At 44.6% G+C, this 14,132-nt stretch overlaps 1 non-coding gene and 1 pseudogene across 1 annotated transcript; both read left to right on the top strand.

The window, feature by feature from the left end:
* Positions 1-1,513: 1,513 nt before the first annotated feature.
* Positions 1,514-1,693, top strand: LOC131738528 (U2 spliceosomal RNA; annotated as a pseudogene).
* Positions 1,694-9,128: 7,435 nt separating this feature from the next.
* LOC117414645 (U2 spliceosomal RNA) lies at positions 9,129-9,313 on the top strand. Its single transcript, XR_004546274.3, has one exon. It is a non-coding gene; the product is annotated as a U2 spliceosomal RNA (small nuclear RNA).
* The last annotated feature ends 4,819 nt before the right edge of the window (positions 9,314-14,132 follow it).

Here is a 14,132-nt window from a genome sequence, read left to right as displayed (position 1 = left end):
AAGTTTTAGCTATAACAGAACAATTTTGTAAGGCTTCTGGGTCCAAGCTAAACAAAGAGAAGAGTGAAATTATGTTTTATGGGAAGTGGGATACGGCGGTCGGGAAGGACTTAAATGTAAAGAGAGACTGTATTAAAATATTGGGGGTCAATTTTGGGGCTGTAGGTGATGGAACTAAGAATTGTGAGGAGGTGGGTGGAAAGGTCAAGAAGTTGGGATACTGGAAGTTGCGGAACCTCACACTGGAAGGGAAGGTTCTGATTGTTAAAAGCTGTCATTTTGCCTATTTTGTTGTATACCTCTATGATTTTTCCTCCAGCCAAGCAGACGGTTTGTGTTCTCAGGAGAGAGCTGTTCCAGTTCTTCTGGGGATCAAAATGGGAGAGATTGAGAAGGGAGATTGTGGGTAAAGGGAAGATAAAGGGCGGTAAAGGGTTGCCAGATATATTCATGTTTTTAATGATTAAGTATGTATGTCTTCATTTTGATATGTGCGTAAATGGAGTCTGTAAGGGGGCATTTTTTGTTAGGTTTTTTTTGGGATTGTATCTCAGGAGTCTGAAAATAATTAATATCTCATTGACTGTTCCCACTGAGTTTGAGATACTGTATCACTATGCAATTATTAAAAGATTATTAAAAGACTGAGATATGGAGAAGTGTGGGAAGAATGTGTTTTTAAATAATAAAAAAAAATCTGTTTTTGTACAGGAGGGAACAAATGTGTCCAGTCAAGGGTGCTATTGTTGCCGACCCAAAGGGGGTGTGGAGGAACGTGGCCCATCCTGGCCTAGTAAACCGGCATCGTGACCTGTCCTGGCTGGTGGCCCATGATATCCTGCGTGTGAGAGTAATGTTGAATGCAAGGAATCTCTCAAGAACCTGCCCCAGAGAGGGCTGTGGGGCGGAGGAGACATGCCTGCATTTGTTTCGAGAATGCCATTTTGCAACAGATCTATGGAGAGAAGTAGTAGGTTTCACTGACCTGTTTCTGGATAGTAATATCTTGGATGATATGATGGTGCTCAACGGGATAAGTAAAAAAGTTTTTCCCAAAGGACTTTGGTTCAAAATATGGGTTGTGATTACCTGTGTAAAGGATGCAATCTGGAAAGTAAGGAACTTGTTGGTGCTGCAAAATAAACTTTTGACTAATTGAAACAAAACAACTTGCGCTGTCTATTGTGAAAGATTATGTATTGCAAGATGTGTCTGCTGGAGACCTGGAGAAGGTGAAGATGGAATGGCATCTGGAACAATGGGAAGATGGGATGGATTGGGTCACCGGGCTGGCTGATGGGTCTGGGTGTGGTTTCATGGGGTCAGGGTGAAGGATGTTCTTTAAGGACATACACTTGCCTGTACAAAATGTTTTGGAACTATGTGGATGGAATGTATGTATAATTATGTAATATGTCCGTATTTAGTAATATAAAAGGATATATGGAAATGAATTGTGATTTGATATGTGCTGATTTGTCTAGAGGGTATTGTAACTGATACGGTATTGTGAATATTTAATTAATACAATAATAAAAAAGCTGTTCTTATCAGTTTAATATCTGATACGTCCCCTATCAGGGGACCATATATTAAATTGATTTTTGGAATCGGGAGATGGAACAGGGGCTTGCTCCGTCCACTCCACGCATCAGCCCGGTATTGCAGTACCTCCGGGAACGTTGCACACCTTTCTCTAACGTTGGTCAAAGTCAGATCTGGATCTCTCCTGTGAGCATTTTGTCTACCCCTGCTGGAGGGAGAGTGCCAGTGTTGATGCAAGTTTTCCCGCCGTTTTACTTTTTTTCTCTCTCTCTCTCTTTCTTTCTTTCTTTCTCTCTTTCTCTCTTTCTTTCTCTCTTTCTTTCTTGCTTTCTTTCTTTCTTTTATTCACATGTGGTGATGATGTAGACAGCAGCAGTTTGTTTCCTGGGAGCATGCAGCTAACCAGACAAGTGTGGTGGAACATGTCCCTATGCCAGGTCCTTCTTAGCCAGCCAGCCAGCGAGGCACAGTTGTAGTGACCCAAGGCACCTTGCACAGCATAGCAGTTTGGCATGACTATTTGTAAGATGCACTCCGCCAGTTTATGTTTTGTTTTTGGTGTTATGTGTGTGTTTTTGCTTTGTTTTGTGTTCTCCTGCTTAAATTGCACATTTCCCCTCTGGAAGCAGCAGACGGTTTTTTTTTGGAGTCTGCTTGTGCTTGAAATTTTGCACCCACCTTTGAATCCCCCTGTGCCGTCCGGGCTGGGTGGCCCCGGGCAAGGGCCAAGTCGCCATAGCTTCTCGGCCTCTTGGCTAAGATCGTTTTCATGTGGCATGACCGCAGAGAGTGATAGAAGAGAGTGATACGAGGAGGAGAGGATGGACAAGACATCTGCTAATCGGTCGGCTTCAAGGGCTGGACTATGGAACACAGTTCGGTTGAGATGGAGAGGAGATATGGGAGTGGATTTCCCAGGAAGAATAGAATTTGTGGAGAAGATTTTGATGGCGAGCCTTGGATTTGAAGCTATGGATTTCTTTTGTATCCAGATGAATTCAGCGGCAAGGTTTGTAGATGTTACTTTTGACTCTGAAGATCTTTATGACATTTTGGGATAGATACAAAGTGTACTCAATGAAAGCTCCTGTGAAGGATTATGCTGCTGAATCATTATGGAATCGCAATTTCAGAGTTATAACAGTCCACATGTTTAATCCTTATGCATCTGACTGGGATATTGAAGCTTTTCTGGGGAAATACTGCGATGTACTAGTGAGTGCAGTTTATCAGAGAGATCTATTGGGAATCTGGAATGACAAGAGACAATTCAAAGTGTTATTAAGGCAAGACGCCAAGGGTTTCGATGGGTATAGGCACCCTCTGGCAAACTTTTCTATTGGGCCCAACAGAGGCTACTTGTTTTATTCTGGCCAACCGCTATACTGCCGAAAATGCATGTCCTTTGGTCACACAGAAATGCATTGTAATCAAGTTCGTTGTAGGAACTGCGAGGAGTTGGGCCATGAAACAAAGGACTGTCCGTTTGTTAAAAAATTTAATATTTGTGGATCTGATGAGCATCTCTTTAGACAATGCCCACAGAAGAAAAGGTCCTTTGCAGAGGTGATTAGAGAGGACCAAGAAAAGGAACCAGAAAACGAGCAGCAAGATGGGGGAGAGCCAAGGGGTGGTCCCGTTGATGTAAGCGAAGCACAGGAGGAAAATGTGGCTGTGCATAAGGTGATTTCAAGTGGCAGTGGGGTTCAGTCAGAGTTAAGCAGAGTGCCTGGCCAAGAGGAAGCTCGGCAAACTGTTCAAGAGGCTGAGCGGGAGGAGATTGAGGCGAGTAGGGAAATGCTAGGAGGAAAAGGTGGAGCTGAACCAAGAAACAAGCAAGGAGGAGGGCTGGATGGATGTGGACAAGAAAAGTGGGAAAAGGAAAAAAGATTCTGGGAATGAGAGGAAGGCAGCTGAACAAAAGCTAGCAAAAGTGAAGAAAGCAAAGGAAGGGGAGGGGATAGAGCATGGAAACAGGTTTGATCGCTTACAGAATCTGCCTTTCCCTTCCTGGGAAACGTGCATCTATTTATACTGTTGTGCTGGGATTCAATTACTAATTATTCACTTGAATCCCAGCACGTGAATTAATTACGTACAACCTTGTGTGCGCATATTACTTACTTTAAATGCATGTGCAGTGATGTGCAATCCCGTGCCTAAATACAATTATACATTTTTAAATACACGTGAAACACAGACCCGTTTATATCCCGTGTACCAATGACTATACACCAACATTACCACACGCACCATACAACACAACACACAAATGCACACAGGGGCGGGGCGCATTGCCACATATACCCCCCCTTGTGCGCAGCACACATGGCCTCAACGGCCACCTCCCCCCCTTAAAAACCCAGCAGTCCAGAACAAAGTCTCGGGCTGGGAAGGGAGGCTTCAGTGGGCCCATGGCTGGCAATGCTGTCAGCACCCCTGCTGGTAGTGGCATGGCTGACAGCATGCTGGTCCACTCCTGCAGCGAAATTGCTGCGGGGGATGCTGGTCTCCTGACCTCTCCCCTTTTCTTCGTAGCTGGTAGCTCCCCTTTGTGGGGCTCCGACCACAGTACTTCCGGTAGCGAAGAAGCTGCAGTGGGAGCAGGTCTCCAGACCTACCCCACGATCTCCGGCAGCGAAACTGCTGCAGTGGGAGCAGGTCTCCGGACCTCCCCCACGATCTCCGGCAGCGAAACTGCTGCAGTGGGAGCAGGTCTCCTGACCTCCCCCACCTTCTTCGTGGCCAGCAGCTCCCCTTGGTGGGGTTCCGGCCACAGTACTTCCTGCTGCGATGCGGAGCAACTGGCAGCCCCAGGCGATGCGGAGCGGCTGGCAACCCCAGGCGATGCGGAGCGGCTGGCAACCCCAGGCGATGCGGAGCGGCTGGCAACCCCAGGCGATGCGGAGCGGCTGGAAATCCCAGGCGATGTGGAGCGGCTGGAAACCCCAGGCGATGCGGAGTGGCTGGCAACCCCGGGCGAAGCGTGGCAGGCATCCTTGGGCGAAGCATGGCAGGCATCCTTGGGCGAAGCGTGGCAGGCATCCTTGGGCGAAGCGTGGCAGGCATCCTTGGGCGAAGCGTGGCAGGCATCCTTGGGCGAAGCGAGGCAGGGAGTCAGGACAAGCTGGGGTGCGGGTGTTGGCCCTCTTCTCGACCTCTGCGGCCGGGCGGTTCTTCCCCGTGCTTCCCTCAGCAGCCTATGTAAGGGCTGCCGAGGACCGCCAGCATCTAATCCTGATCCTTCTGGTGAAGGGAGAGGCAGCTCCTGCTACTCTCCCCCTGATGGTGATGGAGGCAGAGGCAGCTCCCGCTGCTCTCCTCGTGATGGTGGGGAAAGTGATACCAGCAGGCATTCATCCTCTGCTGGTGGGGGAAGTGATACCAGCAGGTATTCATCCTCTGCTGGTGGGGGAAGTGATACCAGCAGGTATTCATCCTCTGCTGGTGGACGGGAACCCAGCAGGTATTCACCCTCTGCTGGTGGACAGGGACCCAGCAGGCATTCACCCTCTGCTGGTGGATATGGCGGAGGCAGAGGCAGCTCCTGCTGCTCTGCTCCTGCCGGTGGAGGTGGCGGAGGCAGAGGCAGCTCCTGCTGCTCAGCTCCTGGCAGTGGTGGAGGCAGAGGCAGCTCCTGCTGCTCTGCTCCTAGTGGCGGAAGCGGTGGAGGTGGGAGCAGCGTGTAGTCTCCTGACGATGGAGGTGGGGAGCAGCGTGTAGTCTCCTGACGTTGCAGGGGACTGGTGTGGCTCTGCCTCTCTTGCAGGGGACTGGTGTGGCTCTGCCTCTCTTGCAGGGGACTGGTGTGGCGGCAGTGGCGATGGGGCGGATGCTGGCCACTCAGAGGGAGGCTGTGGCTGTGCTGGCTCCCTCTGCTGTAGCGGCTGGGCTGGTGTGTGCCATGCTCCCTTCAGCAGCATAAATAGAGGCTACTGGGGGACACCAGCATCCTGCCCTTCTCCCCCCCCCAGAAAAATTCAGGGGGTTGAGCTTGTAACTCCTCCCCTTCTGGCTCTTGGGACGGCAGCAGCAGGTGAACCAACAGGCATGCTTCCTCTGCTGGTGGACACTGGGACAGCAGGCCTTGTTCCTCTGCTGGTGTAGATGGGGACAGCAGGCATTGTTCTTCTGCTGGTGGAGGTGGAACCAGCAGGCATTCTCCCTCTGCTGGCAGCTTGGGTCCTAGGGCTGTGGAAGCCCCGACTTCCCTCTCTTCGGGCTGTGGACACACCGACTCCTCCCTTTTGGGCTGTGGACGCACCGACTCCTCCCTTTTGGGCTGTGGACGCACCGACTCCCCCCTCTTGAGCTTAGGACGCTCGGGCTCCTCCCACTCAGGCGTAGGACGCTCGGGCTCCTCCCACTCAGGCCCTTAGGCGGCACTCCTCCTCCCTGTCCTTCACCTCTTTATCCTCCTTCCATCCCATTTTATTTATTTATATATATATATTTTTGTAATCAATTTTTTTTTTTCCCCCAAAAAATGCGGTTCCTGCTCTGGCCTGAGTCCTGGAGGCGCTGTCGTCCCGGTTCTGACACCACGTGTCACAAAGACGGCCGGAGTGGGTGGCATCAGACCAGAAACAGGAAAATAAACAGAGAGAGATGCAGAGTTTGGTGAAGCTGAGAATGCTTTCGCTCAGCATTTAATAACTACACAGAACAGAAAATAAAAGGGTTGAACACAAAACACAGGACACGGCACTTCACGCCAAAATAAAGAGACAAACAAAACGGACTACACAGACAAACACGGTGAGCTTCTATTCTTAACAATTACTTCCATCTCCAATCCCGTTCTCCACTCACCGAACACACCACCCCGAGTGAATGAAACGTGCATCTGTTTATACTGTTGTGCTGGGATTCAATTACTAATTAATTATTCACTTGAATCCCAGCACGTGAATGAATTACGTACAACCTCGTGCGCGCATATTACTTACTTTAAATGCATGTGCAGTGATGTGCAATCCCGTGCCTAAATACAATTATACATTTTTAAATACACGTGAAACACAGACCCGTTTATATCCCGTGTACCAATGACTATACACCAACATTACCACACGCACCATACAACACAACACACAAATGCACACAGGGGCGGGGCGCATTGCCACAGGGGAATATGGATTGGGAGCAGTATAGTTTTTGTAAGGAGAGGTTAAAGGAGATTTATAGTAACAGAGTTGCTAAATTCATGTTTAGAAGCCAACTAGTCTTTTATGAGACTAATGAAAAATGTTGTCATCAGTTTTTCAAGCCTATGAGGGAGAAACAAAAGAAAAGAATGATTGAGGCATTAAGAGATAAAGATGGAAGGGAGGTATCGGATAATGAGTCTATGGTAGATAGTGCAAGTTATTTTTATGAGGAGTTGTTTTCAGAAAGGAAAATAGATGATAAAGCAGGAGATACATTTTTAAATAATTTGGGATCTAGAGTGCCGGAAAAGAGTAAAATTGAATTGGAGAAGGTTATTGAGTTGAGCGAGTTAACAGCAGCTGTAAATGAGATGAAAAACAATAAAGGGCCAGGGTCAGATGGACTGCCTAGAGAGTTTTATTGGGCTTTCTAGGACATTATTGGTCCAGTGTTTAAAGAGGTAATAAAGGAAGTGTTTGACAGAGGAGAATTGTCAAAATCAATGAAGGAAGGGATTAATTCTTTATTATATAAAAAGGGGGACATTAAGGATTTGAAAAACTGGAGGCCTGTGACCTTATTAAATGTGGATTATAAAATTTTAGCAAAGACAGTAACTAATAGGTTAAGGGGGGTGATGGGTTTCATTGTACATAAAGACCAGACATGTGGGGTAGTGGGAAGATCAGCGCAATGGAATTTGCAATTGACTAGAGATGTAATTTGGTGGGTACAGGACAGGAATATTCCATTAATTTTAGTGAGCCTTGATCAAGAAAAGGCATTTGATAGGGTCAACCACCGGTTTTTATTTAGAATTTTGGAGAGGTTAGGTTTTGGGTGTCATTTAATCAAACGGTTAGGAATAATGTATAAAGATGTAGTGAGTAAAGTCAATGTGAATGGGCACTTGGGGAAGCTAATTCAACAAAGGTCGGGGGTGAGACAGGGGTGTCCGCTATCCCCCTTACTTTATGTATTGTTCATGGAACCTTACGCTGCAGCACTGAGAGCAGATAAGGGAGTGAAGGGGTTAATTATTCCAGGGAGTGGGGGTGTGGAATTAAAAATTGCACAGTATGCAGATGACACAAGTTTATACTTAGAGTCTGATAATGATATAAGGAGAGCATTTCAGTTAATGGACTTGTTTTCTTTAGCATCAGGTTCAAAGGTAAACTTGAGTAAAACAAAAGTCATGTTCTTGGGAGCTTGGGAAAACAGGAAGGAAACACCTTTGGGATTGAACATAGTTTCAGATGGGATTTAAAGATTAGGGGTTAATTTCTATCAAAGGGGTAGTGATTTAAAGAATTGGGCAGACAAAATTGTTAAAATGAATAAAAAGTTAAATATGTGGAAAGCAAGGAAACTGACCTATATGGGGAAGGTGTTGGTTCTAAAAACAGATGTGTTACCTTCTCTGTTGTACCTAGCGTATGTATATCCGTTGCCTCCAAGATATAGGAGAAGTGTTATTCGTATGATTTGAGTTTATGTGGGGAGGGAAATATGAGTACATCAAGAGAGGGGAGATGTATAAGGCTGTGGAGAAAGGAGGGAGGGATGTTCCTCACATTCCTGTGAAATTAGATTGTTTATTTGTGGCAAATTTATGTAAAGCTTTGCAAGGTGAATTTAAACATAATTTTCAGTTTTTTGTTAGATTATGGTTTTCATTTACAATGAGACATTTTGTTAAAATAAATAACATGGGACCAAGAGCGGAGCAATTACCAGGACATTATCAACATGCGGTGAAGTGGCTGAAGCAGAATCCAGTCTGTAAAGAGGTAGAGATCTGCACAGAGCATAAAGAACTGTATAAAGAAATCTGTGAAAGTATTTTATAATAACGAATACAGTTCAGTGACCCCTGAGACTTGGGGAAATATTCAGCCAAAGGGGCTAGATAATAACCTAAAAGATTTAAATTGGATGATGCTTCATAACAGGATGGCTGTAAGGGAGGTGTTATTCAGACATAAACTGACCAGAAATGCTTTTTGTCCTAGGGGAACATGTTTTGTGGAAGAAACACAGGAACATGTGTTTTGGGAATGTCCATTTGCAGCAACAGTATGGAATAAAACCAGAGTGATCATAGACAAGGTGGTACCAGGAACGAAGCTGTCATACGATGTAATATTGAAAGGGTTTGTGAAGAGTGCCACAAAAACAAAACAATGGCTGTTATGGTTAATTCTCAGTTTAATTAAGGTTGAATTATGGGAATGTAGAAATAAACTGATTAAAAATAACAGAGATAAAAGGGGAGGTAATAATTGAAAGTGTGTGTAGTGACATAAGGGGTAGAGTTAAAAGGGATGTGTTGAAATGGGGGTATAATTCAGCAAGAGAAAGGTGGAAGGGTTTGTTTATATTGTAATTATTGATGTATGTGACTATATATTTGGAAAATTGTTTGTATAATAAATGTGTGGAATTTTTATAATAAAAAAAATCTGTTCTTATCAGTTTAATATCTGATACGTTCCCTATCAGGGGACCATATATTAAATTGATTTTTGGAATCGGGAGATGGAACAGGGGCTTGCTCCGTCCACTCCACGCATCGGCCCGGTATTGCAGTACCTCCGCGAACAGTGCACACCTTTCTCTAACGTTGGTCAAAGTCAGATCTGGATCTCTCCTGTGAGCATTTTGTCTACCCCTGCTGGAGGGAGAGTGCCAGTGTTGATGCAAGTTTTCCCGCCGTTTTACTTCTTTTTTTCCTCTCTCTTTCACATGTGGTGATGATGTAGACAGCAGCAGTTTGTTTCCTGGGAGCATGCAGCTAACCAGACAAGTGTGGTGGAACATGTCCCTATGCCAGGTCCTTCTTAGCCAGCCAGCGAGGCACAGTTGTAGTTACCCAAGGCACCTTGCACAGCATAGCAGCTTGGCATGACTATTTGTAAGACGCACTCCGCCAGTTTATGTTTTGTTTTTGGTGTTATGTGTGTGTTTTTGCTTTGTTTTGTTTTTTTGGAGTCTGCTTGTGCTTGAAATTTTGCACCCACCTTTGAATCCCCCTGTGCCGTCCGGGCTGGGGGGCCCCGGGCAAGGGCCAAGTCGCCATCGCTTCTCGGCCTCTTGGCTCAGATCAAGTGAAGTACCTGCGTGTGGGGAATCTCTTGGTTGGAAGCGATAGCATTTGGTTGCGGAAACTTATTTGAAAATTGTATATTTTTGTGTTATATAATTTTTTTTGTTTTGTTCCCCCAGGTTCTGGTTTGGTTCTTTGCTGTTGCTGTGAGGAGAGAGTAGGACAGGACAGAGGAAGGAAGCTGGGGGGGTAAGTCCCTTCGGGGGCTTATCTTTTTTTGGTGGCGTTTTTTTTCTTCTAATTTTGCGGTGATGGCCGCTACTAGGGTAGGGGTGCGGAGGGACCATTGTGCTAGGTTTTGTTTGAAAGAAAGTGAGCGTTTAGAGGTCACTAGAACTGATTTTTCCAAGGGGGTTTTACAGAAAGAGCTGGGCCTTAAGCCTGGTGATATCTTTTGTCTTATTAATCTTCCAGGAGGGAGGGGGTGGGATGTGAGTTCTTCTGTCATGGAATATTTTTGGAGAAGGTATGAGGAAGAGAGATATGAGGGTTTGTTGAGTGAGTTTAATGTAGAGAGGTTAAGTTACACTGGGGTGAAAACTGTGTTTGTAAAGATGTTCAATGAGCTAGTGGAAGCAGAGGATGTGGCTACTTGGTTAGCGCGTTTTTGTACAGTTAAAGGGTCACCTGTGAATGTGATGGATGCAGAGGGGATTTGGACTTGTTCCTGGAAGATTCCAGTAGTACAGAGACCAGACTATGGGGGGGGGTATGGCGGTTTGGAGCATATTCCTCAGACTATTGTGCTTGGTGAAAATAGAGGGCTGGTATACTATCAGGGTCAGCCAAAGTTGTGTAGAAACTGTGGAGAAATGGGGCACCTTTGTGAGGCTTGTAAACAGATAATATGCAAAAAGTGTAGGGGTGTCGGCCATGTCTAGGCTGAATGTACGAATAAAAGGAAGTGCAATTTGTGCGGTGAAACATCTCATTTGTTTAGGAACTGCCCCAAATCATATGTTAACATGTTGAAAGAGGATTACAACAATGCAGGTGTGGCGGTGGTTAAAGATGGTGAGGTTGGGGAAAAAAGTAATACTGAGGATGTAGGGAAAGAGGTTCAGGACAAGGACAAAGTCGTTTTGAAAGGGTGTTTGGTTGAGGATTTGGTTGTGTCTTCATCAGGTGAGGAGGTGGAAGAGGATAGGGTGGAGTCAGATTCAAATTTGGGGAATGCTAAGGTGATTGGTCTTGAGGGGCAGAAGGTAATTGAGGATGAAACAGGTGCAGCTGAAAGTGAGAAGCCAGAGGCGGGGCCTGGTAGGGCGCTGGCTGGTGGAGAGTTGCAGCAGGAGGGGTGCATAATTCCCAGCAGTCCTTGTAGTACTGCAAGTGATTCATTGCTATGTTTGGAGTCCTCATTGGGGAGCGAGGATGAAAGCAGGGACTTTGAAATGAAGGAACTGGAAAATTCAACAAAAAGGAAATATGATTCTTTTGAGGAAACTGATCAGAAAAAAAATTATTGTGACTCAGGATGATGGGGTGGTGTGTTGTGATGTTGGGGTTGAGGGTGTGTCTTCCCCCTCAGGTTCAGAAAGAGAGGACTATCCTGTGAAAGAACAGGATTTAAAATGGATGTTTATTTATTTTTATTATGGTGCTTTCAGTGGCTACTATAAATGTAAGGAGTATGAAGAGCAGCTTGAGGGGTGAGGCTGTTTTGTCCTTTTTAGGCAGTCAGAATTTTGATGTGTTTATGTTACAGGACTGTGGTTTTCCTTTTAAAGGAGAATTATTTGGACATGGAAAAAAAGGAAATATGGGCCATCCTTTTGGAGTGGTCTGATGAAAATAAATCTGATGGGGTAGCCATTTTAATTAAAAATAGGAATTTGGTGGTGAAAGGGAGTACTGTGGTGAAGTCTGGGAGACTTTTAAAAGTAGACATTTGTTATATGGGGAAAGATTGTGTTTTTGTTAATGTATATGCATCACCAAATGTACATGAGCGAACTGAGTTATTCAATGATTTAAGAGGTGTTTTAGTGAGGAATAAAACAGCGGTATTAGCAGGTGATTTTAATTGTGTTCTTAGGAAGGAGGAGAAAGCACCTATAAAGGATGGCTTCAAATTGGATAAATCCTCGCTGGTACTAAACGAGATTGTTAAAGATTTTAAATTGATTGATTTATTTCGTAAGCACAAGCCTGATGATAAGGGGTTCACATGGGTGAGGGATAATGGAACACAAAGTTCGAGAATTGACTGTTTTTGTGAGTCGGCAGTGAGTCCAGTCTTCTTTTCGGATCACTTGGTTTTAAATGTAAAAATTGATTTGGTTGCATGTGTCACTTTGGGGAAGGGTGTGTGGAAGCTAAATATTTCACTGTTAGAGGATAAGGCTATAGAAGCCTTATTCCAGGTGAGGTATGAGGAATGGAGATCTCTGAAGGGGTGTTTTGAAACAGAAGGGCAGTGGTGGGAAGAAGTTAAAAAAAGGATTAAAGAATTCTTTATTATGGTGGGCAAGAGGAAGGCTGGAAAGGAAAAGAGGAAAATTGGAGGGTTAAGTAAAAGATTAAACCAATATTATTGATTGAGGGAGAGGGGTTTTGACTTTAATGAAGAAATAAATCAGGTAAAAAAAAATAATTAAAAGACATTTTTGAGAGAGAACGTAAAAAAATCATTCCAGAGTCGGGTTAAGGTGTTGGAAGAAAATGAAACATGTTCTCGTTTCTTTTACAAAAAGGTTGTTGAGGGGAGCAAAACAATGGGAGGGTTGAAGAAGGATGGTGTTGTGGTCTCAACTACTGAGGAGATGAGTTGGGTGTGGCTGAGGGGTTTTATAAAGAACTATATGGGGAGAGAGGTGGAGAAAGATAAAATGGAGGAGCTGGAGAGGGCCTTGGAGGGGAAAGTGGTTAATGGGAAACACCTGGAGGAAGATTTAACTCTAGAGGAGGTGGGGAAGGCAATGAAAAGTTCTAAAAGAGGGAAGGACCCAGGGAGTGATGGACTTCCTTTGGGGTTTTATTTGAAATTCTGGGATATTATAGCAAAGGATATTCTGTTGGTTTTTAAAGAGAGTTTGGGAAACAAGAGATCTTGCCTGAAAGTTTCAGACAAGGGATAATTCTTTGATTTAAAAAAAAACGATAAACAAGATTTGAAGAATTGGAGGCCTATTGGTCTATTGAATGTGGATTTTAAAATTTAGTAAGATTTTAACTCTTAGGATGAAAAATGTATTAGAGGAAGTGATAGACCCGGATCAGACCTGTGCTGTGCCTGGAAGGAGGATCACGGACAGTCTGGTAATGATTCGTGACACCATCTGTTACGCGAGAGACAGAAATATGAGGATCTGTTTATTAAATTTAGATTTGGATAAGGCTTACGATCGGATCTCGCACCAGTTTATGTTTCATATTCTGCTAAAGATGGGGTTTCTGGAGAGGTTTCTAGCCTGTGTGAGTCTGCTGTACAAAGGGATTGAGAGCAGGATATTGATAAATGGGGTTTTGTCAAAAACAGTTGGAATAAACTGTGGTGTTAGGCAAGGGTGTCCGTTATCCCCCTTACTGTTTATATGCTGTATGGAACCTCTAGCGCAGGTTCTGAGAAAGGAGAAAAATATCACTGGTTTTAGAATCCCAGGGAGTGGGGGGATGGAAGTCAAGTGTGCCCTTTACATGGACGATGTGAATGTTGTTTGTGTTGACGAACCATCTGTGAGTAAAGTTTTAGCTATAACAGAACAATTTTGTAAGGCTTCTGGGTCCAAGCTAAACAAAGAGAAGAGTGAAATTATGTTTTATGGGAAGTGGGATACGGCGGTCGGGAAGGACTTAAATGTAAAGAGAGACTGTATTAAAATATTGGGGGTCAATTTTGGGGCTGTAGGTGATGGAACTAAGAATTGTGAGGAGGTGGGTGGAAAGGTCAAGAAGTTGGGATACTGGAAGTTGCGGAACCTCACACTGGAAGGGAAGGTTCTGATTGTTAAAAGCTGTCATTTTGCCTATTTTGTTGTATACCTCTATGATTTTTCCTCCAGCCAAGCAGACGGTTTGTGTTCTCAGGAGAGAGCTGTTCCAGTTCTTCTGGGGATCAAAATGGGAGAGATTGAGAAGGGAGATTGTGGGTAAAGGGAAGATAAAGGGCGGTAAAGGGTTGCCAGATATATTCATGTTTTTAATGATTAAGTATGTATGTCTTCATTTTGATATGTGCGTAAATGGAGTCTGTAAGGGGGCATTTTTTGTTAGGTTTTTTTTGGGATTGTATCTCAGGAGTCTGAAAATAATTAATATCTCATTGACTGTTCCCACTGAGTTTGAGATACTGTATCACTATGCAATTATTAAAAGATTATTAAAA

Source organism: Acipenser ruthenus, chromosome 10 (genome assembly GCF_902713425.1).
Source record: "Acipenser ruthenus chromosome 10, fAciRut3.2 maternal haplotype, whole genome shotgun sequence".
Lineage (NCBI taxonomy): Eukaryota > Metazoa > Chordata > Actinopteri > Acipenseriformes > Acipenseridae > Acipenser > Acipenser ruthenus.
The sequence above is the reverse complement of the archived record's forward strand: the minus strand, read 5'-3'. Positions and strand labels throughout refer to the sequence as shown.